The sequence below is a fragment of the Ahaetulla prasina genome, chromosome 2 (genome assembly GCF_028640845.1).
Source record: "Ahaetulla prasina isolate Xishuangbanna chromosome 2, ASM2864084v1, whole genome shotgun sequence".
NCBI classification, from domain to species: Eukaryota; Metazoa; Chordata; class Lepidosauria; order Squamata; family Colubridae; genus Ahaetulla; species Ahaetulla prasina.
Window position 1 is genome coordinate 26358903 of NC_080540.1, and position 19142 is coordinate 26378044.

Consider the following 19142-nt stretch of genomic DNA (forward strand, 5'->3'; position numbering starts at 1 on the left):
GGCTTCACTCAGGGAGAAACCCTATAAATGCCTGGAGTGTGGAAAAGCTTTAGTTGAAATCATTCACTCAGGGAGAAACCCTATAAATGCCTGGAGTGTGGAAAAGCTTTAGTTGAAATCATTCACTCAGGGAGAAACCCTATAAATGCCTGGAGTGTGGAAAAGCTTTAGTTGAAATCATTCACTCAGGGAGAAACCCTATAAATGCCTGGAGTGTGGAAAAAGCTTTAGTTGAAATCATTCACTCAGGAGTCCTAGAAGGCTTCACTCAGGAGTCCTAGAAGGCTTCACTCAGGAGTCCTAGAAGGCTTCACTCAGGGGAGAAACCCTATAAATGCCTGGAGTGTGGAAAAGCTTTAGTTGAAATCATTCACTCAGGGAGAAACCATATACATGTCATGAGTGTGGAAAAAGCTTTAGTTGAAATCATTCACTCAGGGAGAAACCCTATAAGTGCATAGAGTGTGGCAAGAAATTCAAAAGTTGTAGTGACTTTAATTGCCATAAGATGCACAGCAGGAAAAAATGATGTAAATTGGCTCGTGTTGATTCTCAAAATTTGCTTCATGCTGACAGAGGTTTTGCAGGAGATTCTGTAGCAATGCATGGAGTATAGGAAGGGCTTCCGAAGCAGCAGAAACGTCTTGATCCATTAAAAAGAAGAGTTGCCTTGTAGAACTAGGAATTAAGTTTTGGACATTAGAGCTTTGTGCTAGAGTGGAGTGGTGTAAGATTAGAAACAATAAGAATAGAAATGGAATAGAATGTAGGAAGGGAAATGGGAATGGAATTCTCTCATTGGTCAAGCGAGATTGGACATAGAAGGAATGTGTCTCTGGTGCATACGCTCTCAGTGTACATAACATGCAACAAATGATTAACTTTTGTCAATGCAAACACCAAAAGTAGGTAGGGATTTGGAAACTAAACCATTCAGATGTCTATGGAGATTCTCAGTCATCCAGGCTGTGGTTGTCCCAAAGGTGCTTTTATCAAAAGGCAACTGGACTATTTTTTCCTTGAAGAGATTTTTCTTCTCATCGAAGAATTTTCTTCTGTATTGAACTGAAGCAGCAGCTTTTTTTCATTTACAGGTTTTTTTATTTTTATTTTTACAAATATATCAAATCAATGCATGAACCGTGTGGCACCTGGGTAACTTACATTCTAATACAAGTAAAACTAATAAAATTAATCATAATTATTGCATTCATTCAACTTATATTTTTCTAATAATAATACACATTTATGTTATGTTGCAATCTATCATTATTCAATTGTTCCATCTCTCCTTTTGTTTTATTTTATTATATAAAAATGTATACACGAATATTCCCCCTTCTCTTATTTCTGTCACTTATTCTGGCTTTTAATTCTGTCACCCTTTATTAAAAGATTTTTTCTATCCTGTTTAACTTCTAATCATGTAACCCACCTAAAACAAAGAAAAGCGAGAGAGAGAGAGAGAAAGGAAAAAGGAAAAATAAATTGGAACAAAAAATGGAGAAATCATCTATCCATCATCTCTTACCCGCTTCAGTATTTTAATTGCTATGCTTTAAGAGAGAGGTAAATCAGACTATTGATGGGAAAAAAATAATCTATCCATCGTCTCTTGCCTGCTTCAGCACTCTAGCTGCTATGCTTTTTTTGACTTTCCTCCCAAATTCTTCTCTTGGCTTTTTAGTTCTATCAAAATCTTCTGTTTCTCCCACCTCTACCCTTTTCCACTGTCTAGTTCCCAAAGCTCCCTGTCTCCCTTTCAAACAAATCTTCCAACTCTCTTAATACCCCCCCCCCCGATTTAATTCATCAATCACTACTATTTCCATTGCTGTCTCCTCTTTGTTTCTTCTGCTGACTCCTCCTTTTCCTAAGCCTCTTGTTCTTTGCTCATCATCCCCCACATGGTATTTTCCATTCTCTCCATGATCTCCTTAAATGCTTTCTCCATGTGTCTTTTGTGCTTTAAAAAAGTAACTCCATCTCCTTCGAAATTCCATCCCTTTCTCCCTTATAAAATATCTTGGGGGGTTTTTTAAAGAAAAAAATCAACTTTTCTCCAACAGTCCAATAACTTATTTATTTATTTATTTATTTTATTTTGTCACAACAATATATGTAGGTATCATACAAAAAGATTATACAGTAAATAAACACATATATGGGTAAATATAAGGAGGTATAAGCATATATATAGGAAGAAGAAAAGAAAAACAATAGGATAGGAACGGTAGGCACGTTTATGCGCTTATGCACGCCCCTTATGGTCCTCTTAGGAATGGGGTGAGGTCAATAGTAGAAAGTTTTTGGATAAAACTTTTAGGATTATGGGAAGAGACCACAGAGTCAGGTAAAGTATTCCAAGCACTGATGATTCTGTTACAGAAGTCATATTTTCTGCAATCTAGATTAAAGCGGTTGACATTAAATTTAAATCTATTAGTTGCTCTAGTATTATTGCAATTAAAGCTGAAGTAGTCTTTAACAGGAAGGACATTACAATAGATGATTCTGTGAGTTAAGCTTAGGTCTTGTCGGAGGCGACGGAGTTCCAAGTTTTGTAAGCCTAGGATTTCAAGTCTGGTGGGATAGGGTATTTTATTGTTTTCAGAGGAATGGAGAACTCTTCTTGTAAAATATTTCTGGACACGTTCAATTGTATTGATGTCAGAGATGTGGCCTTATATTCAGACCTTAAGTTATCCTTCAGGAAGTACAGTAGTCCCAGTTCTTTATATCCAGTAGATAAACAGTTCCATTTAAATAAACCCACAAGTTATCCAAAGCTGCTTTGCGTCCACTTTAAAGGTTTAATCTTCTGGCATATCATTCAGGGGTCGCTTTGGTTGAAAGAAAACTTCCTTATTATCGTATCAGGGTCTCCAGTAGTCATAGAATAATTAATAATAACCCAATAGGTATTTTCTTGCAAATCTTCCTAAATTGTAATTTTCTCTTTCGTCAGCAGGTTGCACTCTTAGCTTAAATTTCAATATTACCACTTGTCGAGCATTGTTTTAATTATAGAACAATTATGAAAGCAGAATACGTTTTATAAGTAAATATTTCCAGCATTTTTAAATGCCTTCCCAGTACCACTTCTTCCCAATGTAAGAGTCCAATTTTCTGTATATTTCAAAGCTTGTTATTTTTCTCTCTCATGCCCTACAGTTCCAGTCTGGTAATTTCTCAGAATGCTTGGACACAGCTTTTACAGCTATTTCTGAGCAAATACTTCTAAATTGTTCCTTGGGGATGAATTTAAAATGAAAAATAAATCCTCTCCCTCAGTTCCAGCCACTTATCAACTACTTCACTTCAGCACCAGTCTTAGATGGGCATCGGTTGTCCCAGCTTTGTGGCAGCCATTTTTAGCTGCCTCTTCTTGCTGTGGCTGAGAAGAAAAGTAAACCCCGGGGTTCCAGAAGAGTTGTATCTCTTCTCGACCTCACAGGGTGCCCCTCTTTGCTACACCATCCCTCCAGGGTGGCTTTGGCTCCTCACAGAGCCCATAATCAGGAAGAATTCAGAACAGGGGATGGAGCTCCGTCCTCCTGAATCTGAAAAACACCGCAACATCAACCGGAAGCTCTGAGGAAGCTTCTTGAATGAGAAGTGAAATGTCCTCAAGGGAAAAGAAAGTCCAGTTGACTTTTGAAAAAAAGTATCTTTGGGATTAGACATCCAGACAACATTAGGATGCAGAAAGCTGGCTTAGATATCATATAGGGAAGATGCTGAAATATTTCAAGAAGAAACATTGCAACACAAGTGGTGAGGTGCAGAACTGGTGTTGACTATATTTCCCTAACGTTGGAAGGAATCAACCAGTGGGTCCACTACACCCATGTGGAGAAATTTACGGCAAATCAAAGAGAAATAGGATCTTCAGTGAATAATTCAGTGGGAGAAAGTGACGGAAGAGAATGAACTAATGAACCAATATGAGACTCAAGAGTTTTGCCAAAAGTAATAACTGGAGGGATGGTGTTATGTCTGCACCATATAACATTGGTTGTGTTTAACTGATTTCTAGTCTGATATTGATTGCGCTTGATTTTTTATTAATGCCCTAACTTGTACAGTAGCTAAAGGCTACTATCTCAGACATAGGCTCTTTTTGATCGGTAAATTGGACAATTTAGGAAACCAGCTTTAGAAAATACAGGCCCTTGGCTTATGACCACAATTAAAGCCCAACATCTCCATGGCTAAGAAGTTTAAGGGTTAAGGGAGTTTTGTTCCATTTTACAACTTTTGCCACAGTTGTTCAGTTAGTAACATAGTTGTTAAGTGAATCTGGTTCCCCCATTGACTTTGCTTGTTGGAAGGTTTCAAATGGTGATCACATGACCCTGGGACACTATAAAAAATACAGGCCAGTTGCAAAGCATCCAAATTTTGATCACATAGCACAGGTTGCTGCAACAGTTGTGTAAAAAAAAAAATCATAAATCATTTTTTTCAGTGCCGTTGTAACTGCGAATAGTCACTGAATGATTTTAAGACTTGTGGACTTCAACTCCCAGAATTCCTCTGGCACACATGTTACCATACTGGGTGGGGAATTCTGGGAGTTGAAGTCTATAAGTTAAAATTTCAAAAGGAGGAAGATGGCAAAGAGGCCTAAGATTCCTTGGAGAAGGTTCAGGTTTCCCAGAGAACAAGGTCAGATGCACAGTTTGGCCTCCGACAATTGGAAGGCCAGAGGCTCATCAGGGATGGGGAACCTTAATCATTTTTTGTGGACTTCAACTCCCAAAATTCCAGTACAAAGGCTTTGAGGAAGATTTCCTTGTGTTCCTTTTTCTGCAGAATAACGTTTTGGTTACAATTTTGTCTTCAATGTGTTCAATTTGAAGCTGGGCACATCTGGTAACATGGCTGGAGCAGGAAAGGTAAAGAAAACCAAAGGTGACTTTGAGTCTCAAAGGATCGCTTTCCTTCTTTCAACCAGATGGCAAGAGCAGTTCTTGGGGAGGAAATGGAGACTAGGGCTTGAATATATATAACTAGGAGGCAAATATTTTGTACAGGTAGTCCTCCAGTTACAACTGCAAGTGAGCCCCAAACTTTTGTTGTTAAGGGAGACATTTGGTAAGTGAATTTTGCTCCCATTTTGTGACCTTTCTTGGAAGTCGTTAAGTGAATCACCAGTTGTTAAATTAGTAACATGCAGGGGTGAAATCCAGCAGGTTCCAGAGAACCGGTAGCGGAAATTTTGAATAGTTCGGAGAACCAGTAGCGGAAATTTTGAGTAGTTCAGAGAATCGGCAAATACCATCTCTATCTGGCCCCAGAATGGGGTGGGAATGGAGATTTTGCAATATCCTTCCCCCAGGAGTGGGGTGGGAATGAGGATTTTGCAGTATCCTTCCCCTGGAGTGGGGTGGGAATGGAGATTTTGTAGTATTCTTCCCCTGGAGTGGGGTGGGAATGGAGATTTTGCAGTATCCTTCCCCTGGAGTGGGATGGGAATGGAGATTTTGCAGTATTCTTCCCCGCCATGCCCACCAAGCTAATGTTCACAGAACCGGTATTAAAAAAATTTGGATTTCACCACTTAACAACAACACAACACAACACAACAACAACGGTTGTTAAGTGAATCTGGTTTTCCCATTGACTTTGCTTGAGGGAAGATCGCAAGAGATGATCACGTGACCCCTGGGCACTACAACGGTCATAAATGCGATTCTGTTCCCAGTTGTCTCAGTTTTGATCATGTGACCATGGATGCTGCAACGGTCGTGTGAAAAGGATCGTCGGTTATTAAACAAATCTGGCTTCCCCATTGACTTTGCTTGCCCGAAGCTTCACATGACCCTGAGACACGCCAACCGTCATAAATATGACTCAGTGGTCAAGCGGCTGAATTTTGATCGTGTGGCCATGGGGATCCTGCAACGGCCTTTAGCACCAGCGAGGGACATAAGTCAGTTTTTTCCTGGGCTGTTGTACTTCGAAGGGCCATTAAATTTATGGCCGTTAAGTTGAGGAATACTTTTACGGCAGCCAATGATTATTTGTTATTACGGCACAATCATTTTGTTGTAAGTTGAGGACTGCACTGTTGGAGTCAGTGGATAAGGCAGCCTCCTTTTCCTGCCTATTACAGTTTTCTTCCCTTCTGAAGTTGCTGCTTCCCATCCCCTTCCCTCATCCTGTTCCTCTGGCCACCTCGGGGTTGGACTCTGCAACCCAACAAGACAGACACAGACTTCAGAGGATCATTAGAACTGCAGAAAAAATAATTGCTACAACCTGCCTTCCACTGAGGACCTGTATACTGCACGAATCAAGAAGAGGGCCGTGAAAATATTTGCAGATCCCTCACATCCTGGACATAAACTGTTTCAACTCCTACCATCAAAACGACGCTATAGAGCATTGAACACCAGAACAACTAGACACAAGAACAGTTTTTTTCCGAAGGCCATCACTCTGCTAAACAAATAATTCCCTCAACAATGTCAAACTATTTACTAAATCTACACTACTATTAATCTTCTCATCGTTTCCATCACCAATCTCTTTCCACTTATGACTGTATGACTGTAACTTTTTGTTGCTATCATTAAGGGTTAAATTGCAACCTATGACCATCATTTGTGTTGTAAATGTTGTACCTTTGATGAAGGTATTTTTTCTTTTATGTACACTGAGAGCATATACACCAAGACAAATTCCTTGTGTGTCCAATCACACTTGGCCAATAAAATTCTATTCTATTCTATTCTATTAAAGCAGGGGTCTCCAACCTTGTCAACTTTAAGCCTGGCGGACTTCAACTCCCAGAATCTCCCAGCCAGCTTTGCTTAAAGTCCGCCAGGCTTAAAGTTGACAAGGTTGGAGACCCCTGTGTTAAAGGACGATTCCTTCTAACTTTGCTGCTCTGCATCGATTTCCCTTCCCTCCTCCCATCCTGGGCTTCGTCCCTTCCCTCCCTCCTCCTGTTTCTCCCCTTTGCCTGGGGCAAAGAAGCAATGGACTCGCTGCCCAGCTGCCCATCCCACGCGGGACCGATCCCCCCCCCCCCGTGGCAGAAGGTAGTGGGCAGGCAGGGGGACCCCCCGAGTGGGCGGCAGTCTCCGCCCTTTAGAGAATGGGAGAAGTAGACATAGAGGGGAGGAGCGATGATCCCTTCCAGCTTGGGATCTGCAAACTCCTGGCTGGGGTAGTTCCGGGGAGGGGGATCCAGATGCATAGCTGGAAAGGAAGGAAGGAGGGGAGAGTGGGCGGCGGCGGTCGAGGATCCTTTCCTGCGCGCATCTCTTGGAACGAGGAACAAGCCGCCTTTCCCTGCGGGCCCCAGCAAGCCCCAGGTAAGAAGCTCCTTCCTTCCTCAATTCAAATCTTTATTGTGCACAACGTATGTACAATGAGATTGGTTGAGCTCCCTTAGTGCATCCCCCGCAACACAATACAACTCACAATGAAGGCAGAAAATCCCTAACCCAGGGGTCTGCAAACTTGGCTCCTTTAAGACTTCCCAGAGTTGAAGTCCACAAGTCTTAAAGGAGCCAAGTTTGCAGACCTCTCCCCTAACCCAATAAATCATTAACAAAACCCTTCCTTCCTTCCTTCCTTCCTTCCTTCCTTCCTTCCTTCCTTCCTTCCTTCCTTCACATCTGGGAAAATGCTTGGACAGGTGACCCTTCAATGCAACTTCTTGGGGGCCTGTTAAGATTGCTCCTAAAGGCACCACTTCCTCCTCGAGGAGATTATGATCATTTCCCCCCCACCCCTGGGCCTTCCTGATCATTTTCCGTCACTTCCTTTTCTCTGCTGGAGAGGAAGCTTGGAGTTCAATGGCTGCCAAACCGGTGGGGAAAAAAGGGAGGCGATCCCTCCCAGGAGCCGCTATTTCAGGGAGTTGCTCAAATGGAGCCGCCTCTGGAGAGAGGATCAGGTAAAGGCTCCTTCTGATGCCCTTTTTTGCCCTCGTTGCTTTCATCCCTCGACTCCTTTTCATTCTTCAATTGAACTGCGTTTTTAAAGCCATGGGTGCATTTAAAAAGGTATCGCCCTTTTCCTGTGGGCCGTTGGTTCTCAACCTTGGCAACTTTGGGATATGTGGATTTCAACTCCCAGGATTTCCCACGTGCGCTGAAGTCCACGTATTTTACAGCTTCCCAGATTGAGAAAGGTTTGTTGGAAGAAACGTCCATCTGGGTTCAGTTCCAAGTGGGGAAAAAGACACTGGAAACATGGAGACTGCTTGGAAAGATGGTTTAATGGTGGTCAGGATCACATGGCTTGAGTTCCTGAGCAGAAAAAAAAAAAGGGTGAGCTGCTGTGTGGCCCTGGCTTTATGCTCTCTCTAAGCTTTGAACTTCCCGGGGCACAGGAAGAGTATTCTGATTGGTTGTCAGACTCCCAGGGGGTGGGGGGGGGGTCTTAGCTAGCCTTGCTGGGGGATGTAATCTTCCCAGGTGCCATGTGGTGAGTTTCTGTTGCTAGATGGGTCCTGTTGTGTTGCAGATGGTCCGACACCGTGGTGGCTCAAGGCTATAAGAAGCCTGTTATTAAAACCAGCTGCCTGCAATTACTGCAGGTTCAAGCCCCACCAGGTCCAAGGTTGACTCAGCCTTCCATCCTTTATAAGGTAGGTAAAATGAGGACCCATATTGTTGGGGGCAATAAGTTGACTTTGTAAATATACAAATAGAATGAGACTATTGCCTTACACACTGTAAGCCGCCCTGAGTCTTCGGAGAAGGGCGGGATATAAATGTAAACAAAAACAAAACAAAACAAAACACCTCTGGTGGCTCAGACTGCTAAGACAATCTGTTATTAACACAGCTGCTTGCAATTACTGCAGGTTCAAATCCCAGCAAGCCCAAGGTTGACTCAGCCTTCCATCCTTTATAAAGTAGGTAAAATGAGGACCCAGATTGTTGGGGGCAAAAAGTTGACTTTGTATATAATATACAAATGGATGAAGACTATTCCTTAACACATTGTAAGCCGCTGGGGAGAATGAGTTTCTGCCTCTGGCCCATTGACAAAGGTGGGGGGAATGAGTTTCTGCCTCTGGCCCATGGACAAAGGTGGGGGGAGGCTGGAAGCTGCTTTGTCTTTAAAACATGTTTCTCCATTTCTTATCCAGGGAAATATAATCTTCTGCCCTTTTTAATAATTTCTAAAATATTTCATTCATTCTAGGAGACGGGTGGGTGCTAACTTCCTACAGGTTGCTGTAGGCCAGGGCTGGGGAACTAGGGCCCTTTTAGGACTGGTGGACTTCAACTCCCAGGATCCCTCAGCCAGCTGTGTCAGGTATTCTGGGAGTTGAAGTCCACCCATCATAAAAGGCCCGTAGTTCCCCACTTTTGCCGTAGGACAGTGATGGCTAACTTTTTCGGCACGCATCCCCAAAATGAATGTGCAGATGCCCCTGTGCATGCGCTCCACGCATGCTGTCATTGACACGCATGTCCCATTCGTGTGTTTCTTGTCCTGCCTTCTGGTGCTTTGGAAAACAAGTTGAGCCTCTCTTGTTGGTGGCAGCCCCTCAAATACTGGAACACTGCTATCATGTCTCCCCTAGTCCTTCTTTTCTCTAGATTGGCCATATCCAGTTTCTGCAACCCTTTTTCATATGTTGTAGCCTTTAATCCTGAGTTGCTCTTTGCTGCACTTTTTCCAAAGTCTTTCTTGTAATTTGATGACCAGAACTGAACTCAGTATTCCAGGTGTGATCTTTACTAAGGTTTTTTTTTTTTTAAAGCTGTGAACATTGAAGCCCAAAGTGAAAAGTAAAGTCTGAGCTTGACTTTTGTAGAGAAATTAAACCCCACTTTCCTTGATCTGGCGTGATTCATTGGGTTGCTGCAGTGGGTAAAATTAACTCAGTGTTGGATTTGGCCAAGATATCCAAGGTCTAGCCCATCAATGGACAACAAAGGAATATGGGGTTGCTGTTCCTGTGGAATAATGTTTCATTGGCCAAGCCAATAAAACGTTAATCTTTGGAAAAGTTCTCCAGAGAAGACGTTCTGTCAAGGAATTATACAAGAGCTATCCAGATGAAGTTGAAGATATTGGCACAGACTTATAGACTTTCATATAGATATAAATATATTTAACCTAGAAATTTACAACAGTCTTTGTCATTCATCCAGAAAAGGAAGAACATAAGATAATCATGAGGTAAATTTAAAACATGCAGAACACACAGAAGGAAAAAAGGAGGGAAAAAAGGGAAACGCCCCCTTTATAGTTACAGTAACCAATCAGAGCGTAGATTGCACCACACATGAGTCAGCACTCTCTAACTCAGGGGTAGTCAACCTTTTTATACCTACCGCCCACTTTTGTATCTCTGTTAGTAGTAAAATTTTATTTTATTTTTTAATAGAATTTTATTTTATTTTTCACAACAAAACAAAACAAAACAAAATCCATTCATATCAAACCATTGCAATGTGCTGAGGGGGTGTTTACAGATCTTTTTGTGCAAATTCAAAATAAACATCTCTTTCATACATATGTCTTCTCATATCTTTTCTAACATATTTTCCCTTCTAACCAATTGTAGAATAAGTCCCATATTTTATAGTATTGCTTGTCTTCTTGATCTCTAATTTCAAATGTCAATTTACTCATCTCTGCACATTCCATCATCTTCCTAGTAGTAAAATTTTCTAACTGCCCACCGGTTCCATAGTAATGCACTGTGTATCATCATCTGCGCATGCCTCTCGCGCATTGTGGATTGGGTTTTGGGGGGGGCGCCGGCTACCAGCTCTGCTTGTCTGTTACAGCTGGGTGGTGTGGGGGGAGATGCGCAAGCTATTCTGGGACGAGGCTGTTTTGTTTGCGGTCGCACTATAGCGCCATTTAGTTTCACTTACGTAACGTGAACTAAACTTATGCGCGGGCGATACAAATAGTATATTTTCAGAAATTTAAATTGTCACGGGGAATTTTATGAAAATGTTTTTAAATAATGCTATGCAATTTTTTTAAAAAGTCAATTAAATTTTAAAAAAGGAAAGTGCTTCAGTATCGGACAAAACCCCTACCACCTACCATGAAAGCTAGAATGCCCACTAGTGGGCGGTAGGGACCAGGTTGACTACCACTGCTCTAACTAATCAATTACAATTGTGTCCTATTGTACACTTTACTGTTCCAGCTACTAAATTCAATATCCTAACATGCTCATTTGCCCTACTTGGAAATTCTTTAAGAAGAGGACATACATGTAATCCATTGACGTGTTCATTGTTAGGAATGTTCATGGGATATGTTGTGTTTTTTTCCCTCTCCCTGTGTCAGGATTTGGTATCGCTTGAGGATGTAGCTGTGTTTTTCTCCATGGAGGAGTGGACCCTGCTGGTTTCTGAGCAAAAAGCCCTATACCAAGAGGTCATGCTAGAAAACAAGAGGAACATGGCCTCCTTAGGTAAGGGATTCTGTTAAGGTACTGTAGTGCACAATATTTTTTTTTAAAAAAGTAATGCAAGTGAAGTCATATTTCATACTTAAGTAGTCAGTGCATAAGTGCACTAATGTGCCTATGATCCCTGTAATGTTATTCTTGTTTTTGTTTGACACGTTCCAGTAAATAAAATAAATAATAAAGTCTCCCAGCATGGGGGTTTTTTGGGGTGTGTGTGTGCTGTATTCTTCTCTAAACCAGGGGTCTCCAACCTTGGTCCCTTTAAGACTTGTGGAGCGAAGCTGGCTGAGAAACTCTGGGAGTTGAAGTCCACAAGTCTTAAAGGGACCAAGGTTGGAGACCCCTGCTCTAAACTACTGATTTTCAAATTTGCAAGCTATTTATCTGAGGTTCTCCTCCTTTTGTAAGAAGCTTGGCTTTTCTTCACAAATGGACAGTACGGAGAGCGCGCGGCCTTCAAAATCCACTCCCTCCCGTTTGTGAAGAATCTGATTCAATCTTGCACATGCTGTGCACGAAGGGAAGAACTAATCAAGGGGAGCAGGTTAAGAACCAAGATTTATTTATTTATTTATTAGAGAATTTATATTAGGGCTGTTGGAAGAAAAATTCCTCTGGTTCAGTTCCAAGCTGGGAGAAAGGCCCTGGAAATAAAATGGAAGCTGATTGGAAAGAAAAGATTCTGTTTATTGATATGCAGAACCAGCCTGTGATTCTGGGGCAGCTGAGCAAATGGTCAAATGAGTGGATGGATCTTGATAGGTTTCTGTGACTTTGGAGGTTGAACTGGCTGTGCAATGAAGGGTTTGTGTCTTTTGCTAAATGGTGGTGGGTTAATGCTATTATGTCCTAAAACAGGGGTCTCCAACCTTGGCAACTTTAAGACTTGTGGACTTCAATTCCCAGAATTCCTCAGACAGCAAAGCAAAGCTGGCTGAGGAATTCTGGGAGTTGAAGTCCACAAGTCTTAAAGTTGCCAAGGTTGGAGACCCCTGTCCTAAAATGTCCTGTCCTCTCCTGCTTGATCCCATCACCCTGTAGCTGAAGATGTTTTGTTTATGAAGAGATTGGCCTGGATTTCTTAACGGGCCCAAAGGCTCCATCTCTAATAATTAGGATAATAATAAGAATAATAAGAAAAAATAATTGCTACCAACCTGCCTTCCATTGAGGACCTGTATACTGCACGAATCAAGAAGAGGTCCGTGAAAATATTTACAGATCCCTCACATCCAGGACATAAACTGTTTCAACTCCTACCCTCAAAACGACGCTATAGAGCACTGCACACCAGAACAACTAGACACAAGAACAGTTTTTTCCCGAAGGCCATCACTCTGCTAAACAATTAATTCCCTCAACACTGTCAAACTATTTACTAAATCTGCACTACTATTAATCTTCTCATCGTTCCCATCACCAATCTCTTTCCACTTATGACTGTATGACTGTAACTTTGTTGCTGGCAATCCTTATGATTTATATTGATATATTGACCATCATTTGTGTTGTAAATGATGTACCTTGATGAACGTATCTTTTCTTTTATGTACACTGAGAGCATATGCACCAAGACAAATTCCTTGTGTGTCCAATCACACTTGGCCAATAAAATTCTATTCTATTCTATTCTATTCTATTCTATTCTATTCTATTCTATTCTATTATTCTATTCTATTCTATTCTATTCTATTCTAACGATTTCTGCTGGAAGCTGTTTTACTATGAAGGAAATTGGGGCTGGAGCATATTTTTTTCCTTTGACCTCTTTTAATATTCCCCAAAATATTTCATTCTTCCAGGAGGGGGAGGGATGCGTGATTACTTCTTACAGGGCCCAAGGTTCAAGTCTGCCGAGATCTTTCTGGAAGTTGAGCCTATCTTCTGGAGAGTTGGCTATTCCCACCACCTTGGTGCCGTCTGCAAATCTGATGATATTGTTCACCCCTGGAAAGTTAAATTTTTTACCAGCCCTCTGTCAACCTGTCCTACCTTACAGGGTTGTTTTGTGGGTGAGGAATAAGAATCAGGGACTAATCTTTAGCTTGTGGGGAAGCTGTGAGGGCAGAACCATGGAATTAATGGATCAATCCATCAAAGAATGGGTAGCATCTGGCGGTGGCTGCCTCATCTCCCTCACAAATATCCACCAGAGATTCTACTGACCCCTTATTGGAAGGACACCCCTACTACACCCCATTTTGGATTTTGCCTGGAGAGGCTTGATCGGTGCAGTGTTGTTTTTAAAAAAAGAGGTTTTAAATTTAAATTTAACTCCTACAGCAGTTGTGGGTGCCCCATCACCGGAGGCTTTTAAGAAGGGACTGGATAGGCATTTATGAGAGATAAACTCTTGTGAAAGCTGTGGGTTAGACTACATGACCTCACGGTCCATTCCATCTCTGTTACTGTTGCAAGCTTAGAGTTCTGTAAATTGCTCCCCCATCTCCCTCTGGGTGCCTGGCTGGAGACTCTTAACTAATTAGTGGGAACGTTTTTTTTAAAAAAAGCAATGGCAACTGGAGAGCTGTTTGAGTCTGTTGGGTGGCAATTTAGTTCCTGAGCAAAGGCTGCACTGGAAACAGCTGTGGGGGGGTGGGGGGAAAGCGGCTCAGTTTTTTGTTTTTTTATTTACATTTATATCCCGCCCTTCTCCGAAGACTCAGGGCGGCTTACAGTGTATAAGGCAATAGTCTCATTCTATTTGTATATTTACAAAGTCAACTTATTGCCCCCCCAACAATCTGGGTCCTCATTTTACCTACCTTATAAAGGATGGAAGGCTGAGTCAACCTCGGGCCGGGCTTGAACCTGCAGTAATTGCAGGCTGCTGTGTTCTAATAACAGGCTTCTAACAGCCTGAGCTATTACGGCCCTTGCAGTAATGGCAGGAATCAATTAACGAACGGAGGAAATTAGTCAGATCTTCTTTCATTTAATGATCCATTTGATTCCAAAAATTCATAAAACTGAGTGTGGTTCGGTTGAGGAATGTTTTGACTTACTACCCTAATGGGCAGGCTCCATTAGGGTCCTACCTCCAGGGCTGCCCAGCTGAGACAGTGGAGTTGTACAGTGAGTCAGAACACAGTTATAGCTGATTGATTGGAGAGACCTGGATCCTGCATTAGGCAATCTATGCCGTGATTGGTTAATGTGAGTGTAAAGGGGGGAGTGTCCTTGTTTCCAGCCTTTTTTTCCTCTGTGGGCTCTGTAATTTTACCTCAGGATGATGCTGCGGTGTTGGTTTACCTCAGGATGCTCCTGTTAGCCTGATTTTCTTGTGTGCTGTGAAGTTTCCCATCCCAGCCAGTTTCTGATTCTGCCTGTTCCACTTTGTGGCTTTTATTTTGTTGATATTTTGGTTTATAATGATGGCACTTAATGTGTTTCCCTGAAAAGACATCCCAATAATAAGCCCAATCTGACTTTTGAGGGCATGCGCTAAAATAAGCCCTCATGAAAATAAGCCCTCCTCGAAAATGTTTAAATGCGTGTGCAGCCAGTCCCCACCATTTCCTCGGGTTAGGGTTAGGGAGACAGAGCTGGAAATCAGGTAAGACGGCAAGAGGAGCCCTGTTCATTCCATGCACCCGAAAATGATAAGACCTCCCCGAAAATAAGGCCACGTGCTTATTTCAGGGTTCAAGAAAATCTAAGACACGGTCTTATTTTCGGGGAAACACAGTAAGAGCCCCATAGAGTCCAGAGCTTTATCACAAGGATTTATAGTACTTGCGGTCATCTGGCTGGAAAGAGTGCTAACCACTAGATGACTGCAAGGAATATCAATCCATTCATCCTCTCATCTACTTCTTGGATGAGAAGCGAAATATCTACAAGAAAAAAGAAAGTCCAATTGTCTTTAGAAAGAACACCTTTGGGATAAAGATGAATGAACACACCAGAGCGAGAACACGTTTTTTTCAAGGGAAAACCTCTTCATGGAGATGAGGCAAGCTGGGAGGCCAATAAATTTAATGAATGAATCAATGAAGGAATGAACATAGGCCTCTTTTAAGTGGTCCGTCTGCTTCCTTGGAACTAAATCTGAAGCAGTAGAGATGATGGTTGCCCCGTCCCCACCCCAAAGTTTAATAGATCTTATCCAAAATGTTCAGGTTTTCACTCTGTACTATTGAGGACAAGAGACACCCAAAGGCCAAACCTTATATCCACTTAATACAAAGCATAGCACAATGTTTTCAATAAATGGGAGTTTGGAGGAAGTTTGATACTGTTTAAATACAGCAATGGTGTTTGTATTAACTTTTTTTTTTCTTTTTTTGTTGCAAGGAGGTGACGGATGGGAGATGGAGGATTCTGGCCAAGAGGCAGCAGCACTTTTACCAAAAGAGAAAAAAGAAGTTGCAGAAAAGATGTATGGAAAGCAATGTTCTGAGGAAAAGCAGTTAATGGGGGAGCTGGAGAATTGCTCTAGTTTACTATGTGCAGATATCAAAGTCTTATCGGACATAATAGGACATAATAGGACCCATACAGGGGAAAAGCCATATCATTGCACTGTGTGTGGAAAGAGCTTCACCCGAAAAGGCAATTTCAATTTGCATAAGAGGATCCACACCGAAGAGAAGCCGTATAAATGCACAGAGTGTGGAAAATGCTTCAGGACCGCCGATGCTCTTACATCCCATAAGAGGATTCACACAGGAGAGAAACCCTATGAATGCTTGGAGTGTGGAAAAGGCTTCGGCACAAGTGGTGCTCTAACCTTACATAATAGGATGCATAAAGGGGAGAAACCATATAAATGCCAGCACTGTGGAAAGAGCTTTAGTCAAAAAGGTCATCATAAGTCACACGAGATGATCCACACAGGGGAAAAACCCTTTCAATGCATGGAGTGTGGAAAGAGCTTCCGTACTTCAACAAGCCTTATTGCCCATTACAGAATCCACACAGGGGAGAAGCCCTTTCAATGCCTGCAGTGTGGAAAGTGCTTTGCCAGTTCTGATGGCTTTCATGTCCACAAACGGACCCACACAGGGGAGAAACCATTCAAATGCCTGGAGTGTGGAAAGAGCTTCTGTAAATCCACCCACTTAACATTCCATAGAAGAATCCACAGTGGAGAGAAACCGCATCAATGCACAGAGTGCGGGAAGTGCTTCAGTCACCCAAGTAACCTTAATATCCATAAAAGGACCCACACGGGGGAAAAGCCTTATAAGTGCACCGAATGTGACAAATGCTTCACCAGATTGCGGTCCCTCAATTCCCACAAAAGGCTCCACACTGGGGAGAAACCATATGAATGCCGCACATGTGGAAAGAGCTTCAATACAAAAAATGGTTATATGGTACATAGCAGAACCCACACTGGGGAGAAACCATATCAGTGCCAAGAGTGTGGGAAATGCTTCAATGATTCTGGAGAACTGATAATCCATAAAAGAATCCACACAGGGGAGAAACCCTATAAGTGTACGGACTGTGGCATGAGTTTCAGGAGAAGTAGTAGCCTTGGTATCCACAAGAGGATCCACACTGGGGAGAAACCATATACATGTTCATGAGTGCGGAAAAAGCTTTAGTCGAAGTGATTCACTCAGGATCCATAGGAGGATTCACTCAGGGGAGAAACCCTATAAATGCCTGGAGTGTGGAAAATGTTTTCGTGTGAGTGGCCAGCTTACCTCCCACATGAGGATCCACACAGGGGAGAAACCCTTTAAATGCATTGAATGTGGAAAGAGTTTCAAAGATGGCAGGAGTCTTATGCTCCATAAAAGAATCCACACAGGGGAGAAACCCTTTAAATGCATTGAGTGTGGAAAGAGTTTCAAAGACGGGAGTTATCTTACGCTCCATAAGAGAATCCACACAGGGGAGAAGCCATATCAGTGTATGGTGTGTGGAAAGAAATTGATGAGCTGTAGTGACTTTAATCGACATAAGAAGATGCATAGCAGACGTGAATTGGTTGTTGATTCTCAAAATTTGCTTAATGCCCATAGAAGTGTTTCAGGAGAAATGCTTGAAGTATTGGAAGGGCTTCCGAAGCAGCAGAAACTTCTTGATCCATTAAAAGGAATGTTTCTGTATAACTAGGAATTAACTTTTGGACATTAGATCTTTGTGCTAGAGTCGAATATAAATAAAATTGAAATAATAATAGAGTAGGGTGTGTGTTTGTTTTTATTAATGTCCTAACTTAAAGGCTTAGTTAAAGGCTTAGCTTATACATGTCAGATATTGGCTGTTTTTGGTCAGTAAATTGGACAATTTAGGGAACCAGCTTTAGAAAATACAGGAGCCCTTGACGTATGACCACAATTAAAGCTCAACATTTCCATGGCTAAGAAAGACAGTTCTTAAGTGAGTCTGAAACCCATCTTGGAAACATAGGGAAGGAATTTCTTAATATCAAAATTGGTCAGGGCCTAGATTATGGGTCTCCAAAGTTGACAACTTTAAGGTTTGTGGACTTCAACTCCCAGAATTCCTCTGGCACATATGTTACCATGGTAGCTGAGGGATTCTGGGAGTTGAAGTCTACAAGACTTACAAGTTGCCAAGTTTGGAAACCTCTGGCCTAGACTTATGGAATTACGGTCTGTTGCTGTTTCTAGTGCCGTCCTACTGTAAAAATCTTTTAAGTGTCCAATACATTGAAAATGGAGAAAGAATTATAGTCAATATTTCCTTGCTTTTCAAGAAAATGATTACAAGCAAAATGAAACACCAGAATATTGAAAATAAAAGTTAAAATCTCAAAAGGGGGAAGATGGCAAAGAGGCCTAAGATTATTTGGAGAAGGCTGTTTTCCCACGGAACAAGGCCAAATCCACAGTATGGCCTCCAACAATTGGAAGGCCAGAGTCTCATCAGGGGTGGTGAATTTTGCTTCTTTTTTGACTTGTGGACTCCCTGGCCCAGGAATTTTGGAAATTGAAGTCCACACATCATAAATGGCCCTTAGTTCCCAACCCCTGGACTACAGCAATGTTTCTCAACCCTCTCAAATTCTAGAAGTTGAAGTCCACAAATGATAAAAAGACCAAGGTTCCTCAACCCTGGTCTAAATAGAAGGATCCGTGGAGATTGAAGTTAAACTTAGAATAAAAGCGTAAATGCTTCAGCTTCCTAAACCAGAACCCCAAATGTACTAAGGGACAAGACAAAAGGCACGAATAGGAAAGATTTGCACCTGTACACCTCTAAAAAAGAAGTACACTGTTAGAAAAACTGGAAGTATCATGGAAAGTTATGCTATAATACTGCTGAAGCGACATTTATAAACATGTTGAGGTTTCCCTGTGTACACATTAGGATAGCTTTAAATAGCTTGGCTGTGCTCTGGATTACATGTATGCAGCAAGGCTACGATTTTAGTGTAAAACAGGGCAGGAATTACTGTAAAGGGAGATGAGAAAATTCCTTCTGACTCTGGGTTGTAAACTGTGTGGCAAATGCTGTGTAAAGCCCTCCAGTGGATGTTGGTGGGGTACAAAGGCTTTGAGGGAGATTTCCTTGTGTTACTTTTTCTGCAGAATAAAGTTGTTGCTTACAATCTTGTCTTCAATGTGTTCAGTTGGAGGCATGGGCACATCTGGTAACACGCCTGGAACAGGAAAGGTAAGAAAAACCAAAAGTGACTTTCAGTCCGGAAGGATCTCTTTCCTTCTTTCAGCCAGATGGGAAGAGCAATTCTTGAGGAGGAAATGGGGAATACGCCAGGAACCCTCTCTCTGCAAACTTCAAT

General features: G+C 41.9%; 1 protein-coding gene and 1 pseudogene across 1 annotated transcript in view; both read left to right on the forward strand.

Moving 5' to 3' along the window:
- LOC131190442 (zinc finger protein 845-like) overlaps positions 1–17556 on the forward strand; it is a 43532-nt pseudogene extending 25976 nt beyond the window's left edge.
- The window catches only part of LOC131193418 (zinc finger protein 493-like), a 38631-nt gene that overhangs the window by 1495 nt on the left and 17994 nt on the right, over positions 1–19142 (forward strand). The window lies entirely within an intron of this gene.